The sequence below is a fragment of the Lampris incognitus genome, chromosome 16, assembly GCF_029633865.1.
Source record: "Lampris incognitus isolate fLamInc1 chromosome 16, fLamInc1.hap2, whole genome shotgun sequence".
NCBI classification, from domain to species: domain Eukaryota; kingdom Metazoa; phylum Chordata; class Actinopteri; order Lampriformes; family Lampridae; genus Lampris; species Lampris incognitus.
This window is the reverse complement of record NC_079226.1, coordinates 37597973-37621384: the sequence shown is the minus strand read 5'-3', so window position 1 is coordinate 37621384 and position 23412 is coordinate 37597973. Positions and strand designations below refer to the sequence as shown.

At 46.1% G+C, this 23412-nt stretch overlaps 2 non-coding genes across 2 annotated transcripts; both read right to left on the bottom strand.

Moving 5' to 3' along the window:
* Nucleotides 1–2688: 2688 nt before the first annotated feature.
* LOC130126924 (U6 spliceosomal RNA) lies at nucleotides 2689–2790 on the bottom strand. The gene has a single exon (XR_008811773.1). It is a non-coding gene; the product is annotated as a U6 spliceosomal RNA (small nuclear RNA).
* Nucleotides 2791–19370: 16580 nt separating this feature from the next.
* Nucleotides 19371–19472, bottom strand: LOC130126928 (U6 spliceosomal RNA). Its single transcript, XR_008811776.1, has one exon. It is a non-coding gene; the product is annotated as a U6 spliceosomal RNA (small nuclear RNA).
* Between the last annotated feature and the right edge of the window lie 3940 nt (nucleotides 19473–23412).

The following is a 23412-nucleotide window of genomic DNA, read 5'->3' as shown; positions in this document are numbered from 1 at the left end:
AAAAAGTCAGTGTCCGGGAGAGCGAATGAGTCTGGATGACTGTCGGAACTGCCGGTCAGCATGGGCTAGCAGTTAGCTTAGCCTGCCCCACTACCATGTCCTGTAAGACCAGCCTCGGTCTTCCCTCTTCGGGCGAAGCTCCAGGTCCACAGGACGCAGCACACAAAGCTCTCCCTGCCATCAAACGAAAACAAACTTAGACGGAGACGAGGACAAAGACACTGCATGGACGGTACTTGGTGACGCCGCCGAATATATGAATTTGCGCCGCCATCTCCCCACACCGGAAGCAGAAAAATGCACTGTATTTCCTATAATGGTCAAATGGTGCCTACTGTATGTGTGTTTCATTTTAAATTCAAATAATTCATCAGTAAGATTATTATGACGATCTTTAGGCTGGTTTTAATTACCACCAGTAGCTTTATAAGACCATGTCACATTCAGAAAACACAGGACTCTTCATTACAGTCCACTTGACAATACTCTACGAGAGCTACGACAAGTTTTCAGCAAATGTACCGTTTGTTGTTTAAGTGAGGGGACTTTTGGTTGTCTTACAAAATGAAACGTGGACCTCAAACCTTTGTTGTTGTGTAATCCTCCATTAAATTCTATCACTATGATGCTGTTCCATGACGTAGCCTAAGCCTAACCACAATAATATCCATTCCTGTACTGTATATGTCAACTCAGCAGCCCGAGTTGGAGGGGTAGGAAGGTGGTTTGATGACGTCACTCTCTAAGATAGTCACGTGTTCAACATTCACATAAATGTGTTGGAGAGAAAAATGGGTTTGCTAAAATGATGCGTAGCCTCACCAGAGCAAAGCTGCACCAGTCTAAAGACCATGTACTGTGTGTTGCGGAGTAATAATAATAATAATATGAACTTGGATTATGCCTCGTAGTCAACCACTCAGAACAAACAGCATGATCATCGTTTTTCTCAGCATCACGGCATATGCTTTGGTGTCAGGTAACATCTGCTCATTTATTTAGGTTTTCAAGCCGTTCCATCACCACTTAAACTTCACTTCTTCAGATTAATAGGTATCAACCACCTTTAGAGATACTTACAGTCAGGCTGATAAAGTTTTCCTGACGTTCAAATAAAACGTGTTGTTTTACAATCAAATGAGCCAAGAATGCTTGTGATGCCATGTAAACGTTATGCTGTGAAATGTCTCTTCAGTGCCACTATATTCTTCTATTAGGAGAGCTGCGAGGGTAAAGCATGTGACCGTAACGTGCTGAACATGGATCACATACACAACCTGTTGATTTCTGCTCCACAGGTTCCTCTCTGAGGGACCAAGTTCACCAGACTCCAGCTGTCATGGTCCTGGACAACAACACAGCACAAACACCCACCATCACCTGTCGACACACTATTCAGAACTACGATCGAATTCTTTGGTACAAACAACTGAAGAATGGAACGATGCAATATCTGGGAAACATGTTCGCAGAAAATCCAAATCCTGAACCTGGACTCTATGTTAAACTGAAAGGGAGTGCAAATAAAGATCAAAACACTTCACTAATAATTGAAGACATCAGGCTGGACAGCAGTGGGGTTTATTTCTGTGCTGCTAGTCTACACAGTGCTCTGCAACACTGTTCTGCAATACAAAAACCTGCTCCGTACGTTCTCACATCTCTGGATTGTAGCAAACGACCCCTCACACCTGCATTAAGATGTTATCACCAATAATCCTCTTCCTTCTCATTCTCTGCCAACACACAACTGGTAGATAGATTAAGATGGCAGGTTCCCTTTCTGCATCACAGCAACACTTCCTGTTTATAGTCACCAACCACAGCATCATTATATCTCTTCTTTATGAACCCCAATTTAATGGAAAAATTCTGATCACTGAAATTATCACCACATTCTGTCTTATAGCAACAACACATTTCATGCCAAAGTGCAACACATAGAAACATAAAAAGTTGTGAAAAATAACAAGGACTTCAGCACAACATGTTTGCATGCAGCTCCTCATCATGACTTTTCTTTGGGAAGTTATTGGATATTTGTCAACCGTTGCTTGTTTGCACCAATGCATCTAGATTCAGAATCCACATACAGGATTCTTAATGGTGGTCTGGTTAACAACACTTCTATGGCATGACAAGAGCAGCGAAAAGCTTTCAGCATATTTCTGGTTTGGTTACACTAGCTACCATACAGTGCTAGCTAGCTAATCACCTGTACAAATTTGTTGTACAGTTCTGGCAACAAACAGGTTTGTAAAGCAAATATTATCCGTAGATGTTTTATTGTACACGCCATCGTTTTATAATTGTTTCAGTAAGTTTAACGTAATTGCGCTTACCCTGTAGAACTGCATGGAGGAGGAGAATGGAGCCGACTTGTCTCCTCGTCTCCGACCGAACAGGTGAAATACGTGGGAGCTGAATTACATCTCTGCGGAGTTGGAATAACAGCGGATAACGCTGATGTGATCAACTCTGCCACATAAACACCCAACACCTTTTAAATCACCACGTGTTACATTAACACTTGACCGCTGAGGAAAAAGCAACCGCAGCCAGCTTTCACTTCTCAAAGGGATTCCTACCGTCTGAGGTTACACAGTGCAGGTACACAACTCGCCACTAGGGGTCTTTTTTACGCCATTATAGCAAATGCTATGAAAGCTGAATAAATATTGTAGACATAAAAATATGGAACACTTCACGGATTTGCGTGTCATCTTTGCGCAGGGGCTATGCTAATCTTCTCTGTATCGTTCCAATTTTAGTGTGTATTGCCGTAGTAACACATCTATGCAATGAGTCTGGGCGCTATATAAAGCCCGCTAAATCCAAAGGAATCCCCGTGAGGGTGTCACTCTTTTGAAGTATGTACAAAACACAACACAGTCAACACAAGACGTAGCAAATGGGATTTGGATTGGTTTTAAATGTTTATAATGATTTTAAACGTATTTGTTTTAACACTTTTTCTATGCGAGAAAGCCGTGAAGAATTCTGGGAGTTATTGCGTCAGTCAGCCAGGATTGGTGCAGCGGTGAGGAGACACGGCGATGGATAAACCCGCTCCCACGAGGAATAGCAGGCAGACCATGTAGAATCTCACACCACAGAAATAATAATAATAATAATAATAATTGTGGTGGACACGTATTGGGGACAGAATTCAACCCAGGAACTAAGGGTTAAGTCATGGTTGCCCTGGCAGGTTAACGCAGGGTTAAGTTATGGTTGTCCAGCCAGTTTTCTTATTATTCTTGCCACCTCCGCTCAGTCGAGCTGTGGTTTGGTTGCTCTCTGATTTACCGTGGATTAAAGAAAGTTGCCTACACGGCTAAAGTGTGAACCTACGGTCTTCTCCGTTCCTTCGGCTCTACACTGGTGACCCCGACGTCGGTTTTCGGATAAGTTTTCTGAAACCACACACATTATGGCTACGAACGCCGTTGCAATTAAACTGCCGGAGTTTTGGGAGTCTTCCGCGGCTACATGGTTCGCGCAGGCTGAGGCACAGTTCGCGCTCAGAGACATAACAGCAGACGAGACCAGGTACTACTACGTATTGGCAGCGCTGGGGTGCGCTACGGCTTCCAGGATAAGCGGTTTCATAACCAACCCACCGGCCGATGGTAAATACGCCGCACTTAAACATCTCCTCCTTGAAACTTTTGAACTGTCAACAACGGAGAGAGCACGTCGCCTCTTCGCAATTCAGGGCTTGGGAGATGGCAAACCATCGGAGCTAATGAGCAGGATGTTAAACCTACTGGGTCAAGAAAAGCCATGTTTCCTGTTTATGGAGCTGTTTCTGCGCAACATGCCGCCCCACGTCCAGACTGGGCTCGCTAACTCCACCATCACTGATCCCCGTGAGCTGGCAAAGGAGGCTGACCGATTCTTCGTCGCTACACAACGTTCCTCCCATGCCGGGGTGCTGGCTCCTACCTTCACTGGCCCCCCGCCGACATCGCGGGCGTGGCCCGACGGTGGCGCCACAGCATCAGACCGCTACAAGCCCTCTGGACTCTGTATGTACCACGCTCGATTTGGTGCGAAAGCTAAACGGTGCCGTTCCCCCTGCAACTACAGGCCGACGGGAAACGAGAGGGCCAACACTCAGTAGTGGCCATGAGTGTTGGCGATACGAGCAGGCTACTCTTCATCCTCGACACCATCTCCGGTCGGCGATTTCTTTGTGACACGGGCGCACAGAGAAGCGTGCTCCCTGCTACTGACGTCGACATCATGGGCGGGGAGCGGGGCCCCCAGTTGGCGACGGCTGACGGCAGCCCTATCCACACCTACGGCGTGCGGTCTGTAGAACTGTGTTTTGGTGGACAACGTTTCACGTGGGAGTTCGTCATGGCCAATGTAACGCTTCCCCTCCTCGGAGCTGATTTTTTGTGCGCTTACGGTTTGCTAGTGGACATTCAGAACAGCCGTCTGGTCGATGCCTTAACCTTCTCCTCCTTCGCATGTACGCGGAGGGAAGCGGCCTATGCAGGTCTAGCCAACTCTCTCTCAGAGGCAGACAAGTTCACCCGCCTCCTCGCTGAGTTCCCTGACCTCACCCAGCCTACCTTCTCTGCACCCACCGCTAAGCATGGGGTGGAGCATCACATTGCTACGAAGGGGCCCCCGGTCTACGCCAGAGCCAGGCGTCTCGACCCCGCCAAACTCGCCATTGCCAAGTCTGAGTTCGAGCACCTGGAACGCATGGGGATCATCCGCCGCTCTGACAGCCCGTGGGCGTCCCCACTCCACATCGTCGCTAAGCCTGATGGAGGTTGGCGCCCATGTGGGGACTACCGCCGACTAAATGACGCCACCACGCCCGACCGCTATCCTGTCCCGCATATCCAGGACTTTTCTGCAAACCTGTCTGGCAAATGCGTCTTCTCAAAAGTCGACCTGGTCCGTGGTTATCATCAAGTTCCCGTGCACCCCTCAGACATCCCCAAGACAGCGGTGACTACCCCATTCGGCCTATTTGAATTCCTACGAATGCCATTTGGACTCAAAAACGCGGCCCAGTCCTTTCAGCGGCTGATGGATTCAGTGCTCCGTGGCCTTCCTTTCCTCTTCGTCTATTTGGACGACATACTCATCGCCAGCGCCTCCAAGGAAGAACACCTGTCCCATCTTCATGCCCTCTTCACACGCCTCAGCCAGCATGGGCTGATCGTCAACCCGGCGAAGTGCCGGTTCGGGCTGACAGCCATTGATTTCCTCGGGCATCGCATCACTGGGGACGGGGCAGTCCCCCTGCCCTCAAAGGTGGAAGCGGTGGCGGCCTTTCCGCGCCCCCAAACAGCTCGTGCGCTCAGGGAGTTCATCGGGATGGTGACATTCTACCACCGCTTCATTCCCCGAGCCGCCTTTATCATCCGGCCACTGTACGAGGCGCTGAAAGGCATGTCCCCCAACCAGGCGGTCGACTGGACAGCAGAGCGGGACCGTGCGTTCACCGAGACTAAAGCTGCGCTCTCCCAGGCTACCCTGCTAGCGCATCCTTCACCGACAGCGCCTATTTCCATAACCACGGATGCATCGGACTATGCTGTTGGTGCGGTTCACGAACAGTGGGTGGGGGGGGCTTGGCAGCCTTTGGCCTTTTTCAGTCGCCAGCTTACACCCCGAGAGCGCAAGTATAGTACTTTTGACAGGGAACTCCTCGGTCTCTGGCTCGCTGTCCGGCATTTCCGTTTCCTGCTAGAGGGCCGCGAGTTTACTGCGTACGTGGACCACAAGCCCCTCACGTTTGCCATGTCCAAGACGGCCGAGCCATGGTCCGCTCGCCAGCAGCGACAACTCTCCTACATTTCGGAATTCACTACCGACATCCAGCACGTCGCTGGTAAGTCTAACCAGGTAGCTGACTGCCTCTCTAGGGCAGTGATTGGAGCGGTCCACCTAGGCCTTGACTATGCACAGATGGCCGTTGACCAGGCCACGGACCCGAGCATCCTCCGTCTCCGGGCCTCCGACACGGGGCTCCGCCTGCAGGACGTTCCTTTCAGCGACACAGGTGCCACCCTCCTGTGTGACGTCTCCACAGGACAGCCCAGGCCCATCGTCCCGCACAGCTGGAGACGCCCCGTATTTGAAGCTGTGCACGGCCTCTCTCATCCAGGCGGTAAGCCATCCGTGCGCCTGACCTCTGCTAAGTTTGTGTGGGAGGGACTTAAGAGAGACGTGAAAGCGTGGGCCGACTCGTGTGTTGCCTGTCAGCGGGCTAAGATACACCGCCACATTAAGGCGCCCCTGGAACGCTTCGCAGTGCCGGAGAGACGATTTGACCATGTCCACGTCGACCTGGTTGGTCCCCTACCCCCCTCCCATGGGTTCACCTACCTCTTCACTGTGGTGGACAGGACTACGCGCTGGCCTGAAGCTGTTCCCCTGGCATCCACGACGTCTGCTGATGTGGCCCGGGCTTTTATTGGGTCGTGGGTCTCACGTTTCGGTACGCCTTCCGACCTTTCATCTGACCGCGGGCCACAGTTTACCTCAGAGCTATGGAGTGCTGTGGGTGAGGCTCTGGGCGTCAAGCTTCATCGCACTACCGCCTACCACCCTCAGGCGAACGGCCTATGTGAGCGCTTCCACCGGTCCATGAAGGCTGCGCTTCGGGCTACTCTCAAGGACTGCAACTGGGTCGACAAGCTCCCATGGGTCATGCTGGGCCTGCGGACCGCCCCGAAGGAAGACCTACAAGCCTCCTCTGCGGAGCTGGTGTACGGCACGCCGCTGCGAGTCCCAGGCGATTTCATGCCCAATGCAACGCGTCCCTGGTCAGCTGTGGACCAACGAGCCTCCTTGCTGGACGGGGTCAGAGCTTTCACACCCGTCCCTACCGCCCAACACGGCGCGCCGGTGTCCCAGGTGCCCCCAGGTCTGCAGTCAGCGGACTACGTGTTCATCCGTCACGACGCACACCGCCCCCCTCTGCAACCCCCTTATGACGGCCCCTTCCGCGTCCTGGAACGGGGAACTAAGCACCTGGTGGTGGATTTTGGGGGCACGGCCGAGCATGTTTCAGTGGACCGAGTTAAACCCGCACACCTGGACTTGACGCAGCCGTTGGAGTTAGCCCAACCTCCTCGTCGCGGTCGTCCCCCGGCTCCGCCTCCTCCCCCCGTGGAGGCCCGAGCTGCCTCTTCTGCTCCTCAGGCCGACCTCCACAGGCCCGCGTCAATGCCTCCCAGAGACACTCCGGCCCCTGTTATCCGGAGCCGCCGCGGACGGCCTGTCGTCCCCCCGCGCCTGCCTGACTTCGATTACTAGGGCGAATTCTGGGGGGGCTCATGTGGTGGACACGTATTGGGGACAGAATTCAACCCAGGAACTAAGGGTTAAGTCATGGTTGCCCTGGCAGGTTAACGCAGGGTTAAGTTATGGTTGTCCAGCCAGTTTTCTTATTATTCTTGCCACCTCCGCTCAGTCGAGCTGTGGTTTGGTTGCTCTCTGATTTACCGTGGATTAAAGAAAGTTGCCTACACGGCTAAAGTGTGAACCTACGGTCTTCTCCGTTCCTTCGGCTCTACATAATAATAAATTACACGTATATAGCGCTTTTCTAACCCTCGAAGTCGCTTTAAAAAATGATGATGGCCCAAAGAGGGATAGCGTCCACTGCCGAGGGAAAACAAAATAAAAACATCCAGCTGGAGTTGAGGGACGGAGCCAGATGTGCGAGCTAGCGTGCAGAGCCAGGAGGCCAGAGGTCACGTAAAGCTAACGTTAGCCGAGTGCTAGTTAGCCAGTTAGCTAGTTAGGCGGCTAGCACGGAGGACCGAGAAAACGGAGACAGAGAGGGGAAAGACAAGATGGTGGGAGAAGCGGAAACCACACACGACGCCGGCAGTACTCTCCGATTTAAACAACAAACAGACACACAAAAAGCGAGGAAGATAAAAACACACACACACAACAGCAAATCCAGCCGACACAGACGTGCAGCGGCCAAATGCGTCTGCTCAGGCCGCCATCTTGGGCGAATGATGCATGAGCATTAGTCGACGTATCCCCGGTCCGTCATAAATCGTTGCGATCGTAATCTGACTACCGTGGGTTCGTATGGTGGAAGTGAATAGCAAAACTGAATTCGTCAGTTTGAAATGCAGACCATAGTATCTTCCCAGAGAATTCACTTCAACTGTATTAGCTGGTGTTTACATGCCACCACAAGCTAATGCTAACACAGCCATTAGCGAGCTTTCGCAATACATTTCCCATGGTGGAAACTCCAACCCTGACACGTCGGTCATCGTGTTAGGTGATTTCAACCATACGAATCTTTCCCTCGAACTACCGAACTTCGAGCAACAAGCCACTTGCCATAGCAGAGAAAACAAAACATTGGATCAATGCTACATCTCAATTTCAAATGCTTACCGTGCATTCCCGAGGGCTCCACTGGGGAAGTCCGACCACGCTGTATTACTCCTCACCCCAAAATACAAACAAAAGCTTAAATCCATCAAGAAAACATCCAGATCTGCCAGGTCCTGGTCCATGGATGCCACTGAAACGCTTCGAGGGTGTTCTGAATGCACTAATTGGAATATATGCTGTGCAGCTTGGGACTCCCTCCCTCGATGAACTCACTGGCACTGTGACGTCATATATCAAGTTCTGCGAGGAAATGTGCGTCCCTACCAAAACCGTGGCATTTTACGGCAATAAAAAACCCTGAATTACACCTCCCCGGCTTGGTCGGGCGTCCCTACAGACACATTTGGCCGTGTCTGCGAGTGGGAAGTCGGATATGGGTATGTGTGCTGGTCGCTGCACTAGCGTCTCCTCTGGTCGGTCGGGGCGCCCCCGGATCAGCAGAGAGGGGGCGGAGCAGCGAACGGGACGGCTCAAAAGAGCGGGGTAATTCACCCTTCGCGATGTCCCGCCCCCCTTGGTTACTGTTGCTACGCCTGGCAAGCTATCGTCCGTCCGCGAAATTTAAACATGGCGTTTACTGTCATGTCAGTGACAGATATTCCAGGTGAATTGACATCCAATTTCTGGAAAAGCAAGGAGATATCAGAGAGAAGTAGACAGAAAGGCTTGTAATATGCATTTGAAAGCTACATCCGTGATATAATTTGTCAGCGTGTGAATGAAGAGGAAATTAAAATCGAGGCTAGAGCCTACAGGTCCCAATATAAGACTCAAGCACCCCACGTCTTAACTATTCACGTTAAGGACAAGGAGATAAATGAACAACAATGCTCGTGTACAGCAGGGTATTTTAAGTTGTATTTTAAGCTGACATTTAGTAATAAGTCCATATAGCCCACTAGCTAGCTTTCACATCTAGCTAACATTAGGCTATGTTTTAGCTAGCCAGGCTAGCCAGCTGGATCAGGGGAGCTCACATGCACTTTCCCGTTTGTTTAAAGTGCACCAGGATATTGCTCACACATCGTGGGCTTGATCCATACACTGGATCTCATAAAGGCAAGAACAGAAGAGTCAGCTAAGTCCTGCACACGTTTGCCACAACAATGGCACAAACCAAGAGGTGGTAAAATAAAGGCTGTGCCCGTATCATCGGTGGTGGTCGCAAAGGCTAGACAGGATCGAAAGCGGAGACCAGTTGACCGTCACTACACCGGGAGCAGGTAAGTTAACTGGACTGTCACTGACTACCTGGAATGACCTGTCATATTCCCCCCAAAATGACATACTTTACATATTCAGCAGTAGTCCATATTGATATTAATAATGTTTTGATATTATTTCCCAAGGACCCCCTCAATAACGGACGAGGACTTGGCACTACTGAGACGGCAGACGGGAGCACCCATCAGCTACTTGGCTAACAGACCGCCTATCGATATAACTATGGGGGAAAACAAGTACCCCCTTGGAAGTGGTTTGAGCCAACAGGTAAATGAAAAAGGATTTGACTGAGTCAACATAAGTATTTATTTTGTATCCAAAAGTCACTTGTTACATAGGAAATAGTGTACAAGTAATTTCAAGTAGGTTAGTATCATACAATATTACATAGGACTAATATAACTAAAGAAACATGAAAAAGGATGTAATGGACATGTACCTGTATTATAGGACAGTAATACCTTGTAGACAGAAAGGTACGAGAGGAGGGGACCCTTAGCCACCAGGGCGCCTCCTGATCACCGGTCTTTGATGATGTGTGGTTGGAAGTTGGACAGCATGCTAACCACGTACCATATCTGATTTATGTTGTTCAGTCGGGACATTGGTATTCTACCAGAAACAATCTTAAACTTTTTAATTTTGGCAATTGCCCTTTCCACATGAACTCTGTGTTTGGCGATTTTTTTGGTCATCTCAACATCTGCATGTTGCATCTGACGGCGCTGCCGACGTCCGACCACAAACATAATCAAGGACTCATCTCACCCAGGCAACCACCTTCTCACTCTGCTGCCCTCTGGGGGGCGCTATAGGTCTTTCAAGACCCGTACTTCCAGACTTTTGAAAAGTTTCACCCCAAGAGTCATTAAAGAACTGAACTCTGTTAAAAAAAACTCCATGGTTGCAATAACATCCTGAAACTGTGCAATAACACCTGTACATCTGGCATGTGCAGTGAATATGCTGACTCGGGTTAGTGCAATACACAGACTATTTATCTAGTGTAATAGATATTACACTTTAGACACATAGGCATACATTATCTATATGTTGATTGTGCTGCATATGTGTGTCTATTTGTATTTTGACTATTTGTGTGTGTGTGTATAATATATATCGTGCACACACACATATATATATATACACACATATACTACACACACACACACACACACACACACACACACACACACACACACACACACACATATATATATATTTATTCATTTATTTTGTACCACTGGGGGAGTTGCACTTAATTTTGTAGTACAGCTGTGCAATGACAAATAAAGGCATTCATTCATTCATTCATTCATTCATTCAAAATCTGACACTGGGCAGGTGCTGAGTGACCATACTGCAGTTCGTCAGTGTGCTGTCTATTTTTACAGTAATCTGTTTAAATGTGAGCATAGAGAGCAGCAGTCAGTGTCTCAGAGTTTTTATACCGATCTCCCTCAGGTTGAACAGCAGAGTAATGTAGAGTTGGAAGCAGCTCTCTCCTCTGATGAACTCTATGCTGCTCTGCAGAGCACGCAGAGTGGGAAAGCTCCTGGAGTTGATGGTCTACCTGTTGGTTTTTACAAATCTTTCTGGTCGGTAGTTGAAGGGGATCTGCTGGCAGTGCTAAATTATAGTCTCACCAGAGGGCATCTGCCATTAAGCTGCAGAAGGGTGGTTCTCACCTTACTGCCTAAGAAAGGTGACCTACAGTCCATTAAAAACTGGAGGCCTGTGCCTCTGCTTTGCACAGATTATAAGGTCCTGTCAAGTGTTAGCAACCAGGCTGAGGGAAGTGATGGAACAAGTGATTCATTCTGACCAGACCTACTGTGTACCTGGCAGGTTGATTTCAGAAAACATCATTCTGATTCGAGACTTTTTAGAGATCTGTAAACTGTTTGGCCTCCAAGCTGGCATCCTATCAATTGATCAAGAACAAACTTTTGATCGTGTTGAGCATGAATATTTATAGCTCACATCGAGTGCCTTTGGTTTTGGTCCTGGTTCATTAACAAAATTAAGGTTCTGTATTGTGACATTCACAGTGGGCTGAAACTTAATGGTGGTTTGAGTGCTCCTTTTCAAATCCAAAGGGGAATTAGACAAGGCTGTGCCCTCTCAGGCATGTTGTATTCCCTAGCATTTGAGTCTCTGTTACATAAACGTAGATCTGAACTTCAGGGGTATAACTATCACAGGTTGTAGTGCACCTTAAAACTGTCAGCCTGTGCAGATAATTTAGTAGTTCTGGTGAACAGTCAGCAGGAAATTGACATGTTGGTGAGGGACATCATCCTGCTTGGCTTAAATAAAAACTGTAGTTTATAATTATTTAAGTTCAAGACGTTACAGGATGTAATGAAACTGCCATTAACTGACACTACTGTTTTTTTTTTGACGAACAGAACGCTGGGACACTCCCAACACCTGTTCTACCAGCTAGAGTCTATGACACCTCTTCATATCACTGACTAGAGAAACAGTGTATGACTCTATAATAAGCCTGTTGGTCTCTGTCTTCCAGCACATGGACATTATCATCATCCAACATGGCCTCCTCAGCTTGTCGGTATTACTGCTCTGGAGTACAGGTAATGTACAGTATCATCACCTCTCTGTAGCAGAGATGGACACATCATCTAAAGAATAAGTCTTACTTTTAAAAAGGGGTGATTTCATTGTTAATCTTATTTGCTTGTTCCTATTCTTTTTCATTTAAACTTTCTATTGTTTGCTGTTGTGTTACGTTCATTGTCACACATGTGAAGAACCCACAGAGTCAAAGTTGTATGTGCGAATGTGTTTTGTCAATAAATCTGATTTTATCTCACTGAAAAATAGTTTTGTAATGATTTTAAACCACAATTGTACCTTGAAACAAATTTTCCATGTGTAACATTTTCAATACAGGTTTTACTGATGGAGGAATTAGAACACTAAAAGTCAATGGTGGAAATGGTTTTAAGCAAACGTCTTTGTGAATTGGAATAACTGTCTTGACTAACCTTTACTGCACATATAAACAGGTTTTATGGATGGGAGTGATGTCATCCAGACCTCTGTACTGTGGAGAAACAAGGGTGAATCTGCCACAATGAACTGCAGTCATACCAAGGGTGCTTTGTACAACCAAATGTACTGGTACAGACAGCTTCCAGGGGAAGGACTGAAACAAATAGTCCTTACAACTGCAAGTGGTAAACCTGTGTATGAAAATGACTTCAGTCAGGAGAAATTCCCCACCACCAAGCCAGACGCTCACAGTGGAAGTGTGACGGTGAAGGAGTTGGAACCAGAGGATAAAGGCTTGTATTTCTGTGCTGTCAGCCAACACAGTGATGCAGACGTCCTCCATAGCTGAACAAAAACCCTCATATACTGTAGCATCTAACTGCTGCCAACTGCATGGCAGTATTCTCTCATCCACTGTAGGGGGCGTCTTCCTCTAATTCTCCCATCTACAGTTTGATTCACTCTGTGGACTTTGATCCATGTGTGTACAGGATCACATCACATCACAGACCTGTTGGACCCTCCCTCCCTCCACCTGTTGTACCAAATATAAAGCCACTGTGATAACTCCTCACATCACTGTGACCAACCTAACAGTCACATATGAGGCTCTGGTTTCCTTTGTGTTGTGGTGTTTACTTCTAAAGAACTAGCACACACAGCTGCTGAGACGAAGAATGAAGGAAATGCAACACACATTTCACCACCTAAAAGACTTTACTCTTACTATTTCACATCCCTACCAACAGAACTGTCTAGACATTTTTTTAGGATTTGGTTCTTCAATATTATCTGTGATCATCATAGCTGGACAATATGGCTGCCAACTAGGTTAGATCACATGTCACATGTTACTCTACAGGTAACAATTTCTGAGAACATTAAATATCATTATTACATGGCTTTGTTGAATACTGGATTCTGATTGGTCAGTTACAGCATTCTGTGGTTTGTTATTTCAAAGACCGTTGCTCTGGATACACTTCTAACGGACAAATGGACTATTTTTAGCGGAAGCAAGAAATATACTTTTTAAATCAAATTACAGGATAATTAATACTGTGCTGCCATTCATGTAGTATTTTAATCCACATATACGTGTCTGTTGGTCACCAGCCAGGTTATGTGGATACCAGACAAATTAAACATTATATGTAACACAAGAAAGACTTTAAATACTATCTACCATTACCACCATTAGCTTTATAAGACCATGTCACATTCAGAAAACACAGGACTCTTCATTACAGTCCACTTGACAATACTCTACGAGAGCTACGACAGGTTTTCAGCAAATGTACCGCTTGTTGTTTAAGTGAGGGGACTTTTGGTTGTCTTACAAAATGAAACGTGGACCTCAAATCTTTGTTGTTGTGTAATCCTCCATTAAATTCTATCACTATGATGCTGTTCCATGGCGTAGCCTAAGCCTAACGACAATAACATCCATTCCTGTACTGTATATGTCAACTCAGCAGCCCGAGTTGGAGGGGTAGCTGAGGTGTATATGGGGGGTAGGAAGGTGGTTTGATGACGTCAATCTCTAAGATAGTCACGTGTTCAACATTCACATAAATGTGTTGGAGAGAAAAATGGGTTTGCTAAAATGATGCGTAGCCTCACCAGAGCAAAGCTGCACAAGTCTAAAGACCATGTACTGTGTGTTGCGGAGTAATAATAATAATAATATGAACTTGGATTATGCCTCGTAGTCAACCACTCAGAACAAACAGCATGATCATCGTCTTTCTCAGCATCACGGCATATGCTTTGGTGTCAGGTAACATCTGTTCATTTATTTAGGTTTTCAAGCCGTTTCATCACCACTTAAACTTCACTTCTTCAGATTAATAGGTATCAACCACCTTTAGAGATACTTACAGTCAGGCTGATAAAGTTTTCCTGACATTCAAATAAAATGTGCTGTTTTACAATTAAATGAGCCAAGATGGCTTGTAATGCCATGTAAACGTTATGCTGTGAAATGTCTCTTCAGTGCCACTATATTCTTCTATTAGGAGAGCTGCGAGGGTAAAGCATGTGACCGTAACGTGCTGAACATGGATCACATACACAACCTGTTGATTTCTGCTCCACAGGTTCCTCTCTGAGGGACCAAGTTCACCAGACTCCAGCTGACATGGTCCTGGACAACAACACAGCACAAACACCCACCATCACCTGTCGACACACTATTGATGGCTACAATCGAATTCTTTGGTACAAACAACTGAAGAATGGAACGATGCAATTCCTGGGATACATGAATGTGAACACCGAAAGGGCCGAACCTGGACTCTCTGTTAAACTGGAAGGGAGTGCAAATAAAGACCAAAACTGTTCACTAATAATTGAAGACATCAGGCTGGACAGCAGTGGGGTTTATTTCTGTGCTGCTAGTCTACACAGTGCTCTGCAACACTGTTCTGCAATACAAAAACCTGCTCCGTACATTCTCACATCTCTGGATTGTAGCAAACGATGCCTCACACCTGCATTAAGATGTTATCACCAATAATCCTCTTCCTTCTCATTCGCTGCCAACACACAACTGGTAGATAGATTAAGATGGCAGGTTTCCTTTCTGCATCACAGCAACACTTCCTGTTTATAGTCACCAACCACAGCATCATTATATCTCTCATAGGACCACATTAGGCTTCATCACTGTTGTTTGAGAGGTAAACCATTCTCATATCTGAATACAAAAACAAGCTGTCATTCACCCAGTTCTGCTGGTACTTCTGTCTTATAGCAACAACACATTTCATGCCAAAGTGCAACACATAGAAACATGAAAAGTAGGGAAAAATGACAAGGACTCCAGCACAACATGTTTGCATGCAGCTCCTCATCATGACTTTTCTTTGGGAAGTTATTGGACATTTGTCAACCATTGCTTGTTTGCACCAATGCATCTAGATTCAGAATCCACATACAGGATTCTTAATGGTGGTCTGGTTAACAACACTTCTATGGCATGACAAGAGCAGAGAAAAGCTTTCAGCAAGTTTCTGGTTTGGTTTTATAAGAGTCCTACAATTTTGTTTTGGTTTTTTCATCATCATCATCATCAGGTCGAGTATCCTCAGATGGCTCTGACCCTCTCACGCCACCCGTCTCTATCCTGCAGAGCAGCTGGAAGATCCTCAGATGGACATCCTCTGTAGTTGACAAGTCGATTGATGTAATTTCTTGCAGGCCTTCCCACACATGTCTTTCCACGTGTGAGTGACCAAAGCAGAGGGTCGCTTTCAAGTTCTTCCTTGTTCCTCCAGCAATGACCAGCAAATCTACTCCTTTGTTCTCGGATAGTGTTTGAGATGGCAGGTATAAGGTGATGCAGTGGTTAGTGCTGTCGCCTCACAGCAAGAAGGTCCTAGGTTCGAACCCCGGGGTTGTCCAACCTTGGGAGGTCATCCCAGGTCCTTTCTGTGTGGAGTTTGCATGCTGCCCCCGTGTATGCGTGGGTTTTCTCCGGGTGCTCCGGTTTCCCCCACCATCAAAAAGACATGCATGTTAGGGTTAATACTCCTGTCTGTGCCCCTGACCGAGGCATGGCAAAATGAAATGGAGTTTGTCCCCAAGCACGGCACAGCAGCTGCCCACTTCTCCTGGCTACACAGCTAGGATGGGTTAAATGCAGAGGAAGAATTTCCCCAAGGGGCAAAATAAGTAGTAAAATACTACTACTACTACTACCACTACTGCTAAACTGCTACTACTTCAATAACCAGCACAGTATATGTAATGATATGTGCCCACTGGGCCAGTAGGTGGCAGTATTGGTATATCTAGTTTGGTTGAAGTTCATGCGCAGAACGTTCTGGGATCAGAACACGTCACAGCCATGTCCCATGTGCTACATAGATATGTCTCTAGAAGGCGCTCACTTATTTTTGAAACCCACAAAGCAGCACTGTACAGTCACATAACCTACAAACGGATTGGAAGATGAAGCAGAAATGTCCAGCTACGAAAGGAAGGTTCAGTTTATTATACATCTGCATGTGTAAGGTTATTCAGAGCCAGCCCAGGGCATAAGCCAACTAAGCACTCACTTATATTTGTGTGTGTGATCTATCATATCAGTAGTAATCACCAGAAAACAAAAGCTAAATATTGTGATATCATGTGTTTTTGTTTATCCTCGATGGATTCAGCTGTGAGTGAGGTCTTCCACACTGTTTGATCCACATTGGACATTTTTCCTCTTGTGTTTTAGGCTTAGGAAAAGCCCAAAATACGACCCCACCCTCCAAACTTTTAGGACATCTGCTGTCTGATTTGCAGGTACCGTAAGCGCATCGCTTCTGCATTTCCTTGATAGCTTGCCAGGCCTCCCCTGCTTAGTAACGGTTACTAACGTAGCATTGGACAGCGGCTGTTCTAGGGCGGGGCTTAACGAAGGGTCAATTGGCCAGCTACAAACTGGGGAGAAAAAGGGGGAAAAGTGGAAGGAAAAAAAAGAAAAAGAAAAAAGAATTACACTTCCTACACAAAGAAAAGAACTGGGCATACAAAAACGGAAACAGGGATCAGTACAGAGCAGCCAAGTGTAAGTTGCGTGCTGCAATAAGAAAAGCAAAGTCCAGCTACGCAACAAAACTCGAACAACAATTCTCTTCCAGTAACTCCATAAAAATATGGAAAAAAACTTAAGGAAATGGCAGATTATAAAAAACGGCCCTGCTCCCCTCCAGATAATGACAATAACATCCCAAATAAATTACATTAAATACGTTTTATGCAAAGTTTGAACAACTTATTCCACCAGCCATCCCCCCTACTCCTACTTCAATGGCAACCTTCTGCATCCAGGAGGATGAGGTGACAGCAACATTCAAAAAGCTGAACATTAGGAAAGCAGCAGGGCCAGACAGCATCAGTCCTGCTTTGTTGAGCCACTGTGCAGCACAATTGGCACCAATATTTTTCACCATATTTAACACCTCTCTAAGTCAATGTACAGTCCCACAGTGCTTCAAACTCTCTACCGTCATTCCTGTGCCAAAGTCCTCCAAGATCACCTGCCTCAATGACTTCAGACCGGTTGCCCTAACATCTGTGCCCATGGAAGCATTTGAGCGCATCATTTTGTCACACTTGAAATCTTGCACCTCCCCAATGATGGACCCATATCAACTCGTCTATCAAGCCAACCGGTCTGTTGAGGATGCAGTTAGCATAGCCCTGCACCATGCCCTGCAACACCTGGAATCACCAAACACCTACACACGCATCCTGTTCATAGACTTTAGTTCCGCCTTCAACTCCACCAACCCACTCAAACTCTTTACATACTCTTGGATATGAACATTGACCCCGCCATATGCCACTGGATTCAGAGCTTCCTGTGGAACAGGCCACAGAGGGTGAAGGTTAATAACCAAACCTCACACCCTCTTACCCTCAGTACAGGTGCTCCTCAGGGCTCTGTTCTGTCCCCCTGGCTCTGCTCACTTTACACCACCCACCTCACATCCACGGATAGCGCTGTGAAAATAATAAAATACACAGACAACAGAACCATTGTAGGCCTCATCTCCATTTATCAAAGAGTATGCTAAAGGCGTGTAAAAAAGTCTCCAACATGAAGGAGCTTCAGAATGATGTTATAAAATAATGTGGGTGTATTTTTAAAGACTTTTCCTCAAACAAGCGTAAGTAAAAATTACACACCTTTTTCATGGAATTGCAGAAAGTCAAACTGTCCTTCAACCTCCTCCAACTTCACGTACTTCTGCTGTTGGCTGTTCTTCACCTGGACCAGCATTTTTACTGGGACTTGCAAGAAAGAAAGGGGAAAAAAGAAAAAAATACAAATACAAAAAATAAAAATAAAAAGTGGACACCTACAGACACGTGTAACGCGTGTGCGTGATAGTTGCGGTCACGTTGACTTTGAACCGCCATGAAAGAAACATACAGCGCGACCCTTCAGCTCCAGCAAAACCAAGATTTATACAGTAAAAACACAGCTTTGCTTTTCCACAGTCATGAGCTTGATGGCAACTGTTGTTACATCGTCACTGATAAAGCTGGAGACGGTTTTACTAGCTAATGGCTAGCTAGTGTAAACTACTAATAAGACACGTTAGCCGCTAGCTAACGGGTCTGACCCTTTAGCCGAGCGATTAGTGATGTCGCCTTGTGGTGCAATACACTCCGTTTCGAATCCCGCACCGGACAAGAAAATAACCGGTTACACTAGCTACCATACAGTGCTAGCTAGCTAATCACCTGTACAAATTTGTTGTACAGTTCTGGCAACAAACAGCTTTGTACAGCAAATATTATCCTTAGTTGTTTTATTGTACACGCCATCGTTTTATAATTGTTTCAGTAAGTTTAACGTAATTGCGCTTACCCTGTACAACTGCATGGAGGAGGAGAATGGAGCCGACTTGTCTCCTCGTCTCCGACCGAACAGTTGAAATACGTGGGAGCTGAATTACATCTCTGCGGAGTTGGAATAACAGCGGATAACGCTGATGTGATCAACTCTGCCACATAAACACCCAACACCTTTTAAATCACCACGTGTTAAATTAACACTTGACCGCTGAGGGAAAAAGCAACCGCAGTCAGCTTTCACTTCTCAAAGGGATTCCTACCGTCTGAGATTACACTGTGCAGGTACACAACTCGCCACTAGGGGTCTTTTTTTACGCCGTTATAGCAAATACTATGAAAGCTGAATAAATATTGTAGACATAAAAATTGAAAAAAATATGGAACGCTTCACGAATTTGCGTGTCATCCTTGCGCAGGGGCCATGCTAATCTTCTCTGTATCCAATTTTAGTATGTGTATTGCCGGAGCAACACGTCTATGAGATGGGTCTGGGCGCTATATAAAGCACGCTAAATCCAAAGGAATCCCCGTGAGGGCGTCAATCTTTTCAATATGTACAAAATACAACACAGTCAACACAAGACCTCGCAAATGGATGTGGATTGGTTTTTAAATGTTTATAATGATTTTAAACGTATTTGTTTTAACACTTTTTCTGTGCGAGAAAACCGTGAAGAATTCTGGGAGTTATTGCGTCAGTCAGCCAGGATTGGTGTAGCGGTGAGGAGACACGGCGATGGATAAACCCGCTCCCACGAGGAAAAGCAGGCAGACCATGTAGAATCTCACACCACAGAAATGACAGAGGACTGCGAGCATTAATAATAATAATAATAATAAATTACACGTATATAGCGCTTTTCTAACACTCGAAGTCGCTTTAAAAAATGATGATGGCCCAAAGAGGGATAGCGTCCACTGCCGAGGGAAAACAAAATAAAAACATCCAGCTGGAGTTGAGGGACGGAGCCAGATGTGCGAGCTAGCGTGCAGAGCCAGGAGGCCAGAGGTCACGTAAAGCTAACGTTAGCCGAGTGCTAGTTAGCCAGTTAGCTAGTTAGGCGGCTAGCACGGAGGGCCGAGAAAACGGAGAGAGGGGAAAGACAAGATGGTGGGAGAAGCGGGAACCACACACGACGCCGGCAGTACTCTCCGATTTAAACAACAAACAGACACACAGAAAGCGAGGAAGATTAAAAAAAAAACACACACAACAGCAAATCCAGCCAACAGACGTGCAGCGGCACAGTGTGTCTGCTCAGGCCGCCATCTTGGGCGGATGATGCATGAGCATTAGTCGACGTATCCCCGGTCCGTCATAAATCGTTGCGATCGCAATCTGACTACCGTGGGTTCGTTTGGTGGAAGTGAATAACCAAGACGTTTCTACCGGTAATAAGAGTAAACTATTAATAAGACACTGACCCTTTAGTCGAGCGGTTAGTGATGTCGCCTTGTGGTGCAGTAAACCTCGCATTGAATCCCGCACCGGGCAAGAAAAATAACCGGTTACATAAGCAATGTGCAGTGTAACTTGAATAGATAAGTAGACACGCTAGCCGCTGGCTACCGTGTCAGACCCTTTCGCCGAGCGGTTAGCGATGTCTTCTGCGGTGCAAGCGATATGGGTTCGCGTCTCGGCCGCGGCAGGTTCTGTGGTTGCGTGGCCCCCTCGAATTCGCTACAGTAGCAACAACAGTCATATAGTTGCCAAATACAAACCCCAATTCCAATGAAATTGGGACGTTGTGTAAATAAAAACAGAATACAATAATTTGCAAATCTTTTTCGACCTATATTCACTTGAATACACTACAAATACAAGATATTTAATGTTCAAACTGATCAACTTTATTGGGGTTTTTTTTTGTAAATATTCACTTATTATTAACTTGATGTCTACAACACATTCCAAAAAAGCTGGGACAGGGGCATGTTCACCACTGTGTTACATCACCTTTCTTTTTAACAACACTCAATAAGCCTTTGGGAACTGAGGACACTAATTGTTGAAGCTTCGTAGGTGGAATTCTTCTCCATTCTTGCTTGATGTGCGACTTCAGTTGCTCAACAGTCCGGGGTCTCCGTTGTCGTATTTCGTGCTTCATAATGCGCCACACATGTTCAATGGGAGACAGGTCTGGACTGCAGGCAGGCCAGTCCAGTACCCGCACTCTTTTACTACGAAGCCCCGCTGTTGTAACACGTGCAGAATGTGGCTTGGCATTGTCTTGCTGAAATAAGCAGGGACGTCCCTGAAAAAGGCGTCGCTTGGATGGCAGCACATGTTGCTCCAAAACCTGTATGTACCTTCCAGCAGTAATGGTGCCTTCACAGATGTTCAAGCTACCCATGATGCCATGGGCACTAACACCCCTCCATACCGTCACAGATGCTGGCTTTTGCGGCCTGTTATTTCACAGACCGTTGCTATGGATACAGGTCTAACAGACTAATGGACTATTTTAGCGGAAGCAAGAAAATACTTTAAATCAATAAAGTCACGTTTAATTCAACATGTTGGTCAAATGATTTATGTCTTTAGTAAGTAGCTGTGTAATAACAGGATAATGTATAGGGAGCAGGTCATTATTGTGAAATAATGTCACAACAATGACCTGCTGGCTGTACATTATGCCTTACATATATGTGAAATGGCAGGCCAGTGACTGCAGGGACTGTTGGGCCAAATGTACTTCACAACTGATTTTAAGTGTCAGAAGTTTCACTGAGGAATAAAGGTTATTCCACACTTCACCAGGTTTTTCAGTTTTTAGTTGGTGTGAAATGCCAATTAAAAACTTTTGTCCGTCTGAAAACTAAATCATTAGCAACTGGTGGTGCATGCTTTCATAACCACCCATGAGGTGGTTTTAGTTCACAACAGACATGTGACGTAAAAACACTTGCAGACACACCCACAACTTCAATTATTGTCTGTTGTGATACACAGCACCACAAATCATATGTGTAAACCATCTATAGAGTGAAGGGTCCTCAACTAGACACAGCCATGATCCATGATGTTTTCCTAACCGTCTCTTTTTCATTGCTTTCTATTAAAGGTAAGATGCAGCCTGCCATATGGGCTGAATAAGGACTTTTATTTATTTATTTTGTTTGTCCATTTGTTTGTTTATCTATTTATTCATATATAATTTCATGCACATTGCAGATTGTATAGATTCTGACACCGATGACAAAACCTGCCATCAGGTCTGGCAGCGGGTAGTGATCCACCAGTCACCCAGACCACGGTGTTGTGGAGAAATGTGAGCCAATCTGCCACAATCGACTGCAACCACACAAAGGGAACAGGCTATAATCAGATGTACTGGTACCAACACGTCCCCGGTGAAGGGATGAAGCTAATCGTGTTCACATCAACCAGCAGAGCCGACCACGACTTTGGAGACAACAGCCAAGAGAAATACTCTGCCACCAAGACTGCAGCTGAGAGGGGGACTTTTACTGTGAAGCACTTGGAGGCGGTGGACAGCGCCTTGTATTTCTGTGCCATCTATGAGCACAGTGGTACAGATGAACTGCAGGGCTTCATAAAAACCTGACAACGTCACATAGACCCCGACGCACCTCTCCGTTTGAGGACTGCAGGGAGAGCGCTCGGTCTGCTGCTCTTTCTTACTATTGTTCCTTATTGGTCCTTCTTTATTTGTGCGCAGGGTTTGAATCAACACACACCAATAAGTCACCAACATTATATAACCGTAAGCATGGTAACTTGTGTTTTGTTTTGTGCTTCTATTCATTTATAAACGTTATGATATTTGCATGTGGGCGTAAATGATAAAAACACCTGCATCCATTTTAAAGGTGTCCAGTCGTGTTTTCGTGCTGCTGTGAAGCAACGATAAGAAAAGAGTCTGTGTCACTCTTAGTACACAACGAGTACGAGGGGGCAAATTACTATTAGTACTACTACTCTACTACTACTATTGCTACTACTGCAATTCCAACTGTTGCTACTTCCGCTGCTACTGCTACTACCGCAATAATCAGAATATATGTAATGATATGTGCCCACCGGGCCAGCAGGTGGCAGTATTGTTATAGCTTGTTTATTGTAGAGGGTTAATGTTCATGCGCAGAACGTTCTAGGATCAGAACGTGTGTCACCTGTCCCATGTGCTACTTAGATGCGTCTCTAGGAGGCGCTCACTTATTTTTGAAACCCACAAAGCAGCACTGTACAGTCACATAACCTACAAACGGATTGGAAGATGAAGCAGAAATGTCCAGCTACGAAATGAAAGTTCAGTATATTATACATCTGCATGTATGAGGTTATTCTTCTTATGATAAGAATCTTATCACAGCAGCTGGTTCATAACCATTGCCACTCTCTCACCATAACATATATGGGCCCCGATCTTCTTTTATTTTTTTCTCTCC